We start from the raw sequence: 13,777 nt of genomic DNA, 5'->3' as shown, positions 1-13,777 counted from the left end.
ATTTTTTGATAATGTTATCTGTTTTGGACTAAAGATAATATAAATTTTTTAAAAATTAATGGCTTGACCTGTAGTTTATTGAGATCGTCTATAATAATATTCAAATGTCTTACCTCTTAAGGATTAGTCTTAGTAAAGACCACACCGTCATCTGCAAGAAAATAATATGAGACAACATGCCTAGTTTTGAAACATTGATACCTTTTATCAAATTTCTAAACTCATCATCCATAAGATTTCTGGAAAATAAAACATCCATACACAATATAAAGAGATATATGGAGATAAGAGATCTCCCTGTCTCAACCCTCTAGCAGGCCAAAATTAATCCCAACAACACTATTCAACAACACAAGAGAAGAAACATTTAAAACACATTGACTAATCAGGTGACACCGATCATCACAGAAAGCTAAAGCTTTCATACAATCATCTAAAAAGACCACTCTATCATACCAAATTCCTTAGACATGTCTAATTTTAGAGCAAAGAGTCATTTTTTGGATTTATGTTTCTTTATGCTATCAACTAATTCAGTAACATGTTTCACGGTTATAAAAGGACGATAAATTAAAGAACGATAATAAACTAAAACATTTAGCAATTTAAGCATTTAAGCAGCAAGTGTTACCCTAACTTCACCCTACTCATTGGAGAAGATGACGCTGAAACAACCCCGACCAATAATAATAACGTCGTCCATAAAGGTGCTCCACTAATATCATGATTCACAATATTGCCATCAAAATCAAATAGTTATACAATCAAGCATAATATGCACATGAGTGATTTCCCCAAAATAAATATTATAATATAATATTCCACCGTGACCCAGGCCTACTAAATAGTATTCAAGCGGTTAACCCTGCCTACTATCTTAATAATAAAAAATAAAGTAATATTCAACCGGCCATTCCCTGCCTACTAAAATAACATTTACAAGAATTCCCACCTTAAGTTAATGACAAGCTACGTTTGTGTACCTCGTATTCCTCGATTAACTGGTCCTTCTGTTGTACCGTTTCCTAATCATCCAACACTTTTAAAAACTATAAAGAATAACACAAGTTCAAAGAAATAACCAACAAAGGAGTTATATATGCAAATTAACTAGCTAATTATTTAAGTATATAAGTTTCGTACAAATTTGATTAGCCAAGTTAACTCATTCGGTTGACTTGGACCATCGGATCATGTTATGACTAACCAAAGTCATACTTCATATTATATGTGACTACTCATTTTCCTGTAATCTACGTAATGTATATAACTCAGAGGATATGATGCTAAGCAGTATCGATACCTCTGTTGAACTGACAATGCTAAGTTATAAAGGATATTCAAGATCACAATAATAACGGAGAACATAAATAGAATATAAAAGCTTCTAAGTTATCATGAGACACAAGAGATTACGTGGTTCGACATCTGTCTATATCCACGGGGTAATGAGTGATTGTTTTGTATTAAGTTGTGGTGGTTACAAAAGATCTTAAATGCTTCCCAAAGTAATAGAGAGAACTCAAGTTGAAGTAAATACTTAAGTTCTAAACATTAAAGAGGTATAAGCTTAAGACTAGATCTTCTCTCCTAGATCTTGAATGCCTCTAGTTTGTTGGTGAGGCTTGGTATTTATATCCCCTTCTGCTCCAGGTATATCTTTGCTGCCTCTGGGTCCATCGTTTGCTGATATAACTTTCTTACCAATGGTACCTTCGTCCACCGCATGCTTTCTCCAGTCGCATTCCTCCACCTCAGCTGACCTACGTTCCTTCGAGAACTACCCAACCTTAGTATAGGTTGTACCTTCATTCACCGCCAGCTTATGCCAATCGGGTTCTGCGATGCCTTCTCTCTCCACGTGCCTTGATTCATGCGTGTAGATAAGATATTTGTGCATTTAATGCTGATTAGATGCATCATCTACCTCTGTCCCTTCGCCAGCTTCCTATTTGTAGACTAGGATTTTACTCTTCTCATCTCAACCGTCGAGGTCTCTTTTCTTGGGGCGAGATAAAGTAGATCTGCGGAGGTATCCTTTGCTACTCAGGTTCCTCTGTCTAGCGAAGGATACGTAGTTGGATTTGTATGCGACCACTAAGATCGTGACATGTGCTCCACAGAATATTGGTATTAACAATTTGCCCCTTTTCTTTCATATTCTACCGTTTGGTAGAATTGGAAGAAAACTTTCGTTACGCCGCCATTTTTGCACGTACCCATTGGGTGTTCCCTACATGTCCTTTCATGCAATAACTTCCCCTTGAATTTCGGGACACCCAAATTTTTGGATTCTCCAGCCGCCTATAAGAAGGGAATAAAGAGAAGGAATTTTTATTAATTCCATTTCTTCTTCTTTTTCGAACTGTCGCTCTCCATCTCTTTCACTGAGATTCTGCTGCTAACTGCTCCTCCTTCCTTTTGATTCTTCGAGTGCTTTGGCTCCACAGTTGATCGTACAAGTAAGTGATACTCGTTTTTTAGTTTTGATTTTCTTCATGCTTGGACCTGTGTATCCTTCTTTGACTAGGGGGTTACTGATGTTGATGTTATAATTGCATGTGAGAATTCTTGTTCTTTTTTACTTGCTCGTGTTGTATGAGAACTTGGGTTTCCTCCCATTTTGTATTTTGATGATAATCCTGCCATGATTGTTCTTCGTCTGCAATTTTGATCATGCGGTTAATGGCCCTTGATTTTGCCCCATGATGTGTTTAAACTGTCCCCTTTGGTTGGTTAAATAAAACCCATGCCCAAAGTACGTCAGTTTTTTCCCCTAATCTGCTCTTGAATGAACTGTAATTATCTCCTGCCATTGTTGATGGGGAAGTTCTTCCTGTTGGTGTTAGGAGTTATGAGGCTCCCGAAGAAGCCTACGCGTAAGGGTCCAAAGGTATCTTCGTCGGCTGATCCTCCCCCGCGAATGGATCATCCTGAAGCTACCCCATCTCCTCCTTCTGAGGATTCTGAGGTACCTGCTGGGACTGCGATGGCTATGGTCCCCGAGGGGTCTGCGGACCCTGAGGTTGAAAAAGTTGTTGCTGAATATCTTCCTCCTCATCATCCTCCTCCTCATTATGAGCTTCAGAGGCTTCAGCTGCGTGACAAAGATAGCTTTGCTCATCTGTCCATTGCTGAGATTTCTAAGTCTTTTCGTCTTCATAAGTTTGAGATTTCCTTTATCAACGGCCCTGATGTCCTCACCGAGTCTCTTATTCGAGATTTTTCTTACGATGAGAATAATCTTCTGATTAGTATTGGCCAATTGTCCGCGGGTATGCTCCTACCTTTGTTTAGTAGAAAGGATCCTTTCTATTACGACGTCTTGTCTACCCGGGATGACCCGGCAAATAAGACTCAGGTCCGAGGAGTTATGTAGTATACTGGTAATTACTGGCGTGCCCTTCGTGAGAGTTGGTATCGTAGCAAGGGAAATACTACTTTGAAGTCCTATGACCCCTTTGCTGAAGGGAGATCCAAGCAGGAGGATTATACTCCTGCCAACTTCAATGCTACATATGCCGATGTTATTCAAAAAAGTAACCTTCTTCTTTAGAGTGTTGGCCCTCGTCGCATTCATGTTACTGCTAGGCAGATTAGGAAAGGTAATAGCCTTCGCTTGCTGGAGGAAATTGATAAGACTGGTTTGACTACCATCCCTTATTCTGCTAGGTTGCCTTTTCCGAAGTATGACCGCATCCTTCTTGATCATGATGACCGTTGGGCTCGTACTCCTCTTCATGTGGTTGGTCCTTAGGCCTATGGTTTCACCACGGCATATCCTTCTGTCCCTCGTTCAGCTCGTTCTTTGCCCGAGAAGTATGATGGGTATCGGCCTTGATTTATAATCATGTTGCTTCTCATGAGGTACCTTCGTGTATGCTTTGGTGTCTTTGTCTGCTTTGACATCTTTGTATGATTTTCTGATGGTTTTCTTTTGCAGACTGCCCCTGCTTCTTCTGTTGGGACTGCTCCAGGCTCTGCTGGTAACTCTGTAGCCACAAGTACTAGGAAGAGAAAGGCTTTGGTTGAAACACCTGCGGAGGTAGGGATCATTATCATACCTTTGTGTTTGTAAGTTCCTTAGTGCCTTCCCCCCGATTCTTAGCTGACGCATGTGTTACTTTATAGTCTTCCCAAAGGAAGGGTAAATTGAAGACTATTATTGATCTTGATGCTTTGGATGGGGATCATAAGGATGCTGGCGAGGTACCAGGTGACGAAGACATGGAGTACATCGAGGATACTGGCCTCAACCCTCATTTGGATGATATTGAGGAGGATTTTTCCAAAGATAACCTTACTCCCGTCTGAGCTGCCTCAGTTGAGGGTGAGAACCTTCTTGTTGGTACTGGTGCTCAGTTGGTCGAGCCTGTTAGTGTCCAATCCCCTGCTCCTACATTGTCTTTGAAGATGCTGTTCTCTGCTCCTAGAAAAGCATTTTTCGCTATTTCTGCCGCTGCTGGAGCTGTTTTTGTGGCTTCTAAGAGTCTCCATTCGTCTCCTGCCACCTCCCTTCAGTCAAGCGGTTCGTTTGCTAAGGTTGTTACCCCCACGGTGAAGGCTGGTAGTTCAGACTCGCAGCCGAAGAAGAAGGTTGTGATTTCACTAGATAGCTTCTACTTCAATGCTACTCCTGCTTCACTAGGGAGTGCTCAGTCTGTCTCTACTGCCCCTGTTAGCAAATCTATTAGACCCCCACCTTCGTCACCAGACTGGACCGTACTGGGTAATCTTCCTTCTGTCGGTGACATGGATTTGGGCGGTTCTCAAGCTTTTCCTTATGTTCCTAGCTCATCCACAATGCTGTCTCTTCTTCGTGGTGAGGGTTCAACAGTCGTGCCCCATGTTCGTGCTCAAACACGAGGGAGTTGCTGTTGAATCTAGCCAAGGTAAGCTATCGGAGAGCTTGCGCTTAGGTAGTTCTGATGACGCTATTCTTGAAGCCATCCTGCGGGATTCCAAGGGTCCCTTTTCTGTTGGAGTTGATCATCATCATCTTGGTAGTTCTTTCCAGATAGCTTCGCAGCTGGATGTGCTATCTTCCCAGTATCGTGCAGCTAAAGGCTTGTTCTTTGACCCTGATTTCCTTCGCTCCAGTCAGAGCTTTGGTGAGATCCGCAGGGGTAGCATCCAAGAGATGGAGGATTTCATGGACACCTACGCCAATTTCCTCCCTCGTCTTTCAACATTCTCAGTAAGTTATTCTCACCTTATTGTTTTTCTTCTTAATTTGATCCTCCGTATGCTCTTATACTCCTTCGTTTGCAGCTTTGCAATCAGATCGATGTTGGCTACACCTTATTCAAGGTTTATAGAGATAAGTTTACTCATTTGAGTGCCCTGTTGGAACGCGCTCGTCAAGAATATGCGCTTGTTATTGCACAACAGCCTTCTTCGAGTGATGATGCTTATGTTGCTAAGATATCTTCGTTGGAGGACGATCTGAGGAAGACTCAAAGATCTCTAGAAGATTGCTTATTGGCTCTTGAGAGAGATAATAATGCTGCCAAGGTTGCTGAGGATGGGCGAAAAGCTGCTGATTCTTCCTTAGCCGCTGAGTCCTCTAAAGTCATAGGTTTGTTTCTTCTTCTCCTTAGCTTTTTATTCATTTTTGGTTGCATAGTCCCTAAGACAACCTTCGTCTGTCAGCCGGTAGCTCTAGTGAACTTAGGTATCTCCAAGATCAAGTGGCCAAGTTAACCTCAAATATTTGGTATTATCAAAAGAAATCTGATAGGCTGATGAACGTAACCGTCCATAATGAGGCCCAACTTTCCCTTAAGTCTTCCCATAATGCAGACTTAGTGAAGCAGATAGCTTTGCTTCGTAAGGAGTGTGACGAAGCCCTTAACTGGAAGGAGAGTCTCATTTTAAAGCAAAATGAGGATATTTCCTTAGTCGAGAAACGTCTCTCAGCTCAAGAAATTATTGGCATGAAGTATCATGCCGATTTTGAAGATGCCCGTGCTTCCTTAGCTAAGGCCACTGCGGAACGTAATGTCTTGACTTCTGAGGTTTGTTCCCTTAAGAACAAACTTGTCGATGCCAGCTCCGTGCCTTCTTCCATGTCTCATGCATCTTTAGTAAGAAGGTTTGAAGAGTTAGAGAGTGTGTACCAAGCTTTATCCTCTGAGAATGCTTCGCTCCGGATAGATGTTGATGATCTTCGGACGAAAAGGGATACCCTTTTGGAAGATCTTGATGCGGCTGAGGTGGATCTTGCTAAGGCTCAACATAGTTTAGAATAATCCCTTGGCCATGCCAGAGGTAGGTTATAATTATTTTTCCGTAGCGTATTTTGTGTCTTCAACTGCTTTTTCTTGTTGTTGATACCCTTCGTATCCGCAGGTCTCCAGGAGCAGTTGGTGGATGCAAATGACAAGATTGGCCACCTTGAGGTTCAGATATCTGCGTTAGAAATATCTCGCCAGTTTGATGCCGCTGCTAAGTTCAAGGCTGAGGCGCTTCAGCAAGATAATGATCAGATTAACGCTCAGATGATGGAGCTCCACCAGAAGTATGCTTCGGATCTAGAGGCTCAGGCTTCACGGATGAAGGTGCAATTTGAGGGTTATGCCATTGATTACATCAATGATGCCTTTACGGAAGCTGATCTCCAGGCTGAGGGAGTTGTCTTTCCTCGTCTTCCTTAACCATGATCATGTTATGCTGGCTTTGTTTCCAACTGAACTTCTTTGTTGTATTATGCCCCCAGCTGAGGGGCCTTTGTTGTCTCATTTCCTTGAAACAACTATTTGTTACGTTCTGGACCTTTGTCATCTGCAACTTTTAAGACATGTTAGTCGTATTTTGGTAACACTATTATGGTACCTTTATTATTATATGAATATATGTAGACGTGTTGTGTCTAATCATTTGCACATTCAAGTCATCAAGGTGCTAAGGTATGTTTAACTTTTGGTGGAACATTCATCATCCTACCCAAGTATCCTTTGGCCAGAAGGTACCGTGGTGGCGAGGGCTCCTACGTGGGCAATAATTTTCCTATAACCCTACGCGTTCAGCGTGATGGCTGCTTTACTTCGACAAGGTATCTATCTTTGTGGGATATATTGCTTATTATTTGCCTTTTAGTGGGATTTATTTGCCTTTAGGATCCGAGATTGACATATGCGCAGTTATGTCGTGCCTTGCCTCATCGTCAATTCTGACGGAGGGTGTCTATTCTAACCCAGCTTGTATTTAATCAACATGTAATTTTCGTAGCAAAAAGTTTCTTTCATTGATTAGTTAGGTTTATAATACCTTTGATCAGGGATAGAACATGGTGGGCCATTGCCCCTTCCCTTCTTCTCCTGAGTAATAACCATTCACTTGCGGATAGTACTTCTTTATGTATATTGCGTTCCAAGGGTGTTGCAATACTTCTCCTTTGAGGTTCCTTAGGTAGTATGAACCTTTCCCGGCAATATCGTGTATGATGTAGGGTCTGTCCCATGTTGGATCTAGTTTTACCCACTCTTTCTCCCTTTGACATGGTGGTGTTTATGGGTGAAAACTGTTTCTGCTGGTTTTGGTAAATTTGGGTATGTGGATGAGAAACGAATCTAAACCGTAAACAAATGCACTGCACGGGAGTGCTTTTGATTCGAGAGATCAATCTATACAATTCTGACCTAAACCAATAAATGGTCGTTCCAGACTTGATTGGGTCATAAAGTGAAGGAGATGGGGTTTATCTTAGGGAGGGAAGCGAAGAAGGTGTTGAGATTGTGAAGGTGTTGGTTGTTTATGACTTGTATCGGAATATCTAACTGGCTTGTAATAATGTAAGCAATCCGCTCTGGGTGTTTAAATACGTTGTATCAACACTTGATTTCTGTCTGTCTTGGAAATAAGGAGGAGAACCTATTTATACAAGTTATTTAGCACAACCCTCGTCTCTCGTAGGAAGTGGAGGAAGTGGAATCATGGAATAGTGGGGTCGTGTTAGTGTCACACGATCAATCTTTGCCCACTTCTCCTATCATCGCTAACCGTCCATGCCTCCTGACACGTTCTTGTGATGGCGCATTGCACGCTGCACGCTATAAACCGCCAGACCAATACCCCAGTAAGTATCCCCCAGTTTGTGACATGCTTGATGTCTCGAATGAGTGGATCGTAAGACCCACTGGAATTAGCATGTGGTGCTAAGTTAAATAACTAAGTTATTTAAGAAATTGATATTTATAAAATATCGTGTGTATTCTATGCATGTAATGCATCGAATATGATCAATATGTATGAAGCATCGCTGTTTTAAGGCTTAAACAAATAAGTCGCGGATTAAGCGTCTTAAAACATCATCACGTCCAGCCATCTTCGAGTGACCGTTTGGAGGCCACATGGGCGAGCCATCTCATGGACGATCACTCCATGTGGAAGAGTGACGGACGGTAATCACAAGGATGCTTCATTGGTCGTCTAGATCTTAACCTAGGCTGTCCGACCAAGCTAGCAAAGTTGGACGGACGAGATGGTTTATGACCCTTATTTACGACCGTTAATGGATTTTTTTAGGGTTTTAGGAGGTGTGCAAGCATCACTCCTATGCTTGACCGAATCCGAGCTTGGGTGCAAGTTTTGGTGGGGCCGACCAGGCATGCGTGTAGACGGCCTGTCGGTGTATACGCCCATACCTCTTTGTCTCATGAAGGTGCGATCTAGGCCACTCAATTTGACCGGCAAAGGTGAGTGGTCGTGATCGATTTGCGGCAGAATTCCATTGCCGCAAAGGATTTGGAAGCCGCCCAGCATGCCACTTTCGGGCGTGCATTTCGAGGTCGTCGAGTCCTAGTCTGCCTAGGCCGACCAGCTCCATGCAAATGTGGGCCCACGGTGATCATGTTGACATGCTTGGGACCTTTTAAGTCTATATCTACACCCTCCATTTAAGCTTGCGAAGATGGATGGTCGTGATCGAACTGCGACAGTTATGCAGCGCCGCAAACCCTAATTAGGGTTTTAAAACATCCATGCACACACGACTTCCACCAAATGGTTTGGCAAGTCATGCTCCCTTTTTGGAGGGACCGATTGTGTGGGGCCCACATTGGGCCGACGGTGAACGTGTGTGCACTTCTCTAAGTTTTAGGCGCAATCTAAGCCATCCAAACATGCTGGTGAAGTTGGATGGTTGTGATCAGTTTAAGACATTAGTGGAATTTTCGTGACGCTTGCAAAGCATCACACCAGCCATGTTTCGGGAATGCGATCGTGGCTGCATGACCACACCGTGAGCAAACCGATCAGGTAGGGATAAAGTGGGCCCGCCATTGTGCGTTTTAGCGCCTCCTCCATTTTTCATGGCGCGATCTAAGCCGTCCAATCAGGATGGTGAAGTTGGACGGTCACGATCGTTTTGAGACTGTTTTAAGCAGTCCTGCTCGTTCGAACTTCTTCTAAAAGCAGCGCGGCCACCCTATTAAGGCGGGCGTTTTCAGCATGTCGGGAAGTAAAACGTGATGTTCGACCGTCCAGGGCATAAATAGGCCCGCTGGTGGTCATCAAGGTGGTAGCCTTCTCCTGCTGAGGATCGTTTAGGCTGGTTAAATCATGCGGTCAACCTACATTGCCGTGATAATTTCGGAGACTGATACGGTCAGTCCAGATTAAATATGCTCAATCGGGCTAATATAAGCACACCGAGAGATGTTGCTCATACGGGTATTTCGTGCATGCATCATTATTGATACTTAGATATTCATGTTACTCTATCAAGAGCAACACTTAGTCATCATGCCGCACTAATAATGAGAGTTCCCGGGAACAGCACACGAAGTACTAGGCGAACTATGCATTAACTAATAATGCTAAAAATTCACAGAATATTCGAGATTGTTGCTACATGCTCCATTCTAAGTGAATTTTGTGTATTTAATTCACAGAATATTTGGGATTGTTGCCACATGCTCCATTCTTGGTGAATTAATAAAGCGAAGAGGTACTCATCACTTATCAAACAGCTTTATCCTCTGCAGGATGTCAGCGTATTAAATTTGTCTTTTACAATTTTATCCTTGAAAAAAAATCCACCATCAACAGGTGGTGTTTGACGTAGTACGTATTCTTCAACCACAAAGTTTCTAGAAATTACCTGTTTGTTGTATTCGCGAGCTAGCATTCTTTGGTAATTTACCATCCTCCGCAAAACCACTTCTCGCCTTTCTTCAAGATCATCAAGATTTTCCAGCATAAGATCCGTTGTAAGGTTCTTTTCCCATGCCTCCGTTTTCGTTGTTGGCAGTATTATCTCCGTCGGGATGACGGCTTCGACTCCGTAGGTTAGCAAGAATGGAGTTTCTCCCGTGGATGTCCTTCTCGTAGTACGGTAGGCCCATAGGATATTGTGCAGCTGCTCACACCATATTTTCTTGTATGCCCTCAGCTTCTTTTTTAAGTTCATTGCTATTGTCTTGTTTGTGGCCTCCGCTTGCCCATTGCTCTTAGGGTATATTGGAGTAGACTTGTTTTTCTGAATGTTGAATGTGTTAAACAACATGTCATGTTCTTTCCTTCCAACTGCTTGTCATTGTCAGAACTATCGAAGCTGGTATTTCGAACCTGCAGATGATTTTCTTAAACAAGAATTTAAAGACATATGTGTCCCTAATTCTTGCCAAATCCCTTGCTTCCACCCATTTGGTGAAGTAATCCGTAGCCACGATAAGGTACCTTCTTTTCGATATCCCCTCTATCAAGGGTCCAACAATGTCAACTCCCCATTTGACGAACGACCATGGGCTGATGACCGAGTTAAGCTGCGTTGCTGGTGCTTTAATCTTCCTGGCAAAGCGTTGGCATCTTTCGCAACGCCTTGCTACGTTCTTTGCATCTTCGTCCATGCTTAGCCAATAGTATCCTTGAATTTTGGCTTTGATCGCCAAGGACCTTCTTCCATTATGATCACCAGCTTCTCCGCTGTGTATATCATGCAGTATTCTTCTACCTTCGGTTTGTGAGAGGCACCGTATCAGAGGTCTATACAATATTCCATCTCGTAGGTTATACATTGCTTCCTTTGATTCGAGTTTTCAAGCTTATTTGACATTTGCGGGTATGGTACCTTTGTCAAGGTACTGGTGAATTGGGATTCTCCAATGGTCTTCCGCTTCTCCTTCATTGCTTTCGTCTGACATAGACTGATCTTTGTCAGACTTGTCGGCTTCGTTAACTGGTTCTTCTATTCCTTCATCTTTTTTCGCTTTTTCTGCTTCTCTCATGGCCCTAGTTTGGACCACCAAGGTTTCCTCAACTCCTGAGGTTAGTCCTTCTATCGATGGCTCATAGATTCTCTCAATTTGAACAGAGGTAGTGTTTCTGTCCCTCAGCATTGATGATATGAATGCCAAGGCATCTGCGTGTATGTTGTCTTTTCAACAGACATGTCTGAATGTGACCTTGTTGATCTTTGATGCATGCTCCTATATTAACTTCAGGTACGAAGATAATATTGGATCCAGAGTTTGATATTTGAGCTCGATTTGTCTAATGACCAATTGTGAGTCACTAGTTAAACGAATATCCAACAAGCCCAACTCATGTGCTAAGCGTAGACCATGTATGACCGCCTCATACTCCGTGATGTTGTCAGTATGTTTTTCGAATTTTAACCTGAATGCATAGATGAGTCGGTCTCCGGTAGGGGTTGTTATCACAATCCATATGCCTGCTCCTTCTCTGTTTGAAGAGCCATCTACGAAGATTTCCCACCTTCGTGAATTTTGCGGTTCGAGGAGGTCTTCTGATTCTGGCTTATCTTCCTCCATTCCTGGGATGTCATCTATCCCTGCTTCGTCATTGAGAGGTAGGTACGCTAGGAAGTCTGCTAAGATTTGTGATTTCTCAGCTTTCTTTCTTTCGAAGATTATGCGAAATTGTTTGACCACGACGTTCCATTTTGCCACTCTTCCAATTTTCTTCGTGCTGTCGAGGATTTGACTTATTTGAGCTTTTTTGAAAACTCGAATGGTGCGTGCATCGAAAAATATCCTTAGTTTCTGTGTTGCTACTACTAAGCATATATGAGTTGCTCCACCTTGGTGTAATTACGCTCCGCTGAACTGAGTGTCTTGCTGATGTAGTATACGGTCTTTTCTCCCTGCCCTTGGTCTCGTACCAACACTGCGCTCACAAAGTAGCTTGTTGATGCTAGGTATAGGGTGAGTATCTCACCTGGATCCGGCTTCTGCAGAATGGGTATGGATGTTAAGTATTCTTTGATCTTGTGAAAGGCTTGTTCGCAATCTGCGGTCCACATGAACCTGTTTCCTTTCCTTAGCGTATCGAAAAATGCTTTGCAGTTATCTGACGATCTTGCTATGAATCTTCCCATGGAAGCTAAAGTTCAATTTAGCTTTTGTACTCCTTTTAGAGTTTGTGGAGATGGCATCTCCATTATTGCTCTGACCCTTTCGGGGTCTACTTCAATTCCTCGCTTAGTTACCAAGTAACCCAAGAATTTTTCTGAGGTAACTCCTGACGTGCATTTGTCCGGGTTCACCTTCATGTGGAAGTTTCTCATGGATTCGAATATTTCCCTTAGGTCTAAGAGATGGTTTTTTGCTTCTTTGCTTTTGACAAGCATATCGTCTACGTAGACCTCCAATATTTTGCCTATCCAAGGCTTGAAGATTTTGTCTACTAATCGTTGGTATGTTGGCCCCGCGTTCTTTAATCCAAAAGGCATCCTTGTATAACAATACATGCCTCGTAGGGTAAAGAACGCAGTATGCTCCTGATCTTCTTCTGCAAGGGCTATTTGGTTGTAGCCTGAGTATCCATCCTATAAAGGATAGTCTTTGGTGGCCTTCGGTTGTGTTGACCAACTGGTCAACGTTTGGAAGTGGGTAGCTGTCTTTGGGGGATGCTTTGTTGAGATTTCTAAAGTCGATGCAAATGTGCACGCCTCCGTTCTTCTTAGGTACGATTACCATGTTAGATATCCACGTGGGATATTTGACCTCTCGTATGAATCCAGCTGCGAGTAGTTTTTGTAACTCTTTCTCTACCCCTTCGTGGTAGATATCTGGCACTTTACGGATACGTTGTTTAAACGATGGTATCTCCGGTCTGATCTGAAGGTAGTGTGAGACCAAATTCGGTTCAATTCCTGGCATGTATTCCATTGACCATGCAAAGACGTCTGTGTATTCCCTTAGTAACCCTTGTAGTTGCATATCCTCTTCCTCTTCAAGTAAAGTTCTGATGTCGAGCTTTTTTTGTTCTGCCTCCGTTCCGATGTTGATTTTCTTCGTTGGTTCCACCGGTGAGCAGGTTGGTTGCTGAGGTCGTTGAGGAGTGCTTTTTTTATAATTGTCATTTGGCGGAGACGTCTGCCCCTAGGGTAGCGGAGGTGCTGGTTCCCGGAGCTGAGATGGCTTTTGGTGTTACCGAGGCTCCATCCTGCACTTCCTTAGTGTTTGCCTTACGTATTTTTCTTTCGTGTTGTTGGGAAGCAGTTCTTTCTCCGTTGAGTCTGATTTCCGCTAGATTGCATAGCCTTGCGTCTTGCTGGTCGCCTTTGATTTCCATTTCACCCATAGGTGTAGGAAAGCGTAGGTATTGATGATATGTCGAAGCTGTGCCTCGCAATTTATGGACCCATAGCCTGCCCATAATTACATTGTAGGGCGAAGGTGCTTCCACCACGCAGAAGCGTGTGTTAGTTACTAAGGGTCATGCATGTACCTTCAAGACAATTTCCCCCTTTGGTCTAGAGACTGCTCCATTAAAACCATATATTGTGCAAGTGGAAGAATCCATTTTCTCT

The sequence above is a fragment of the Papaver somniferum genome, chromosome 4, assembly GCF_003573695.1.
Source record: "Papaver somniferum cultivar HN1 chromosome 4, ASM357369v1, whole genome shotgun sequence".
NCBI classification, from domain to species: Eukaryota; Viridiplantae; Streptophyta; class Magnoliopsida; order Ranunculales; family Papaveraceae; genus Papaver; species Papaver somniferum.
Note: the sequence above shows the minus strand (reverse complement) of the source record.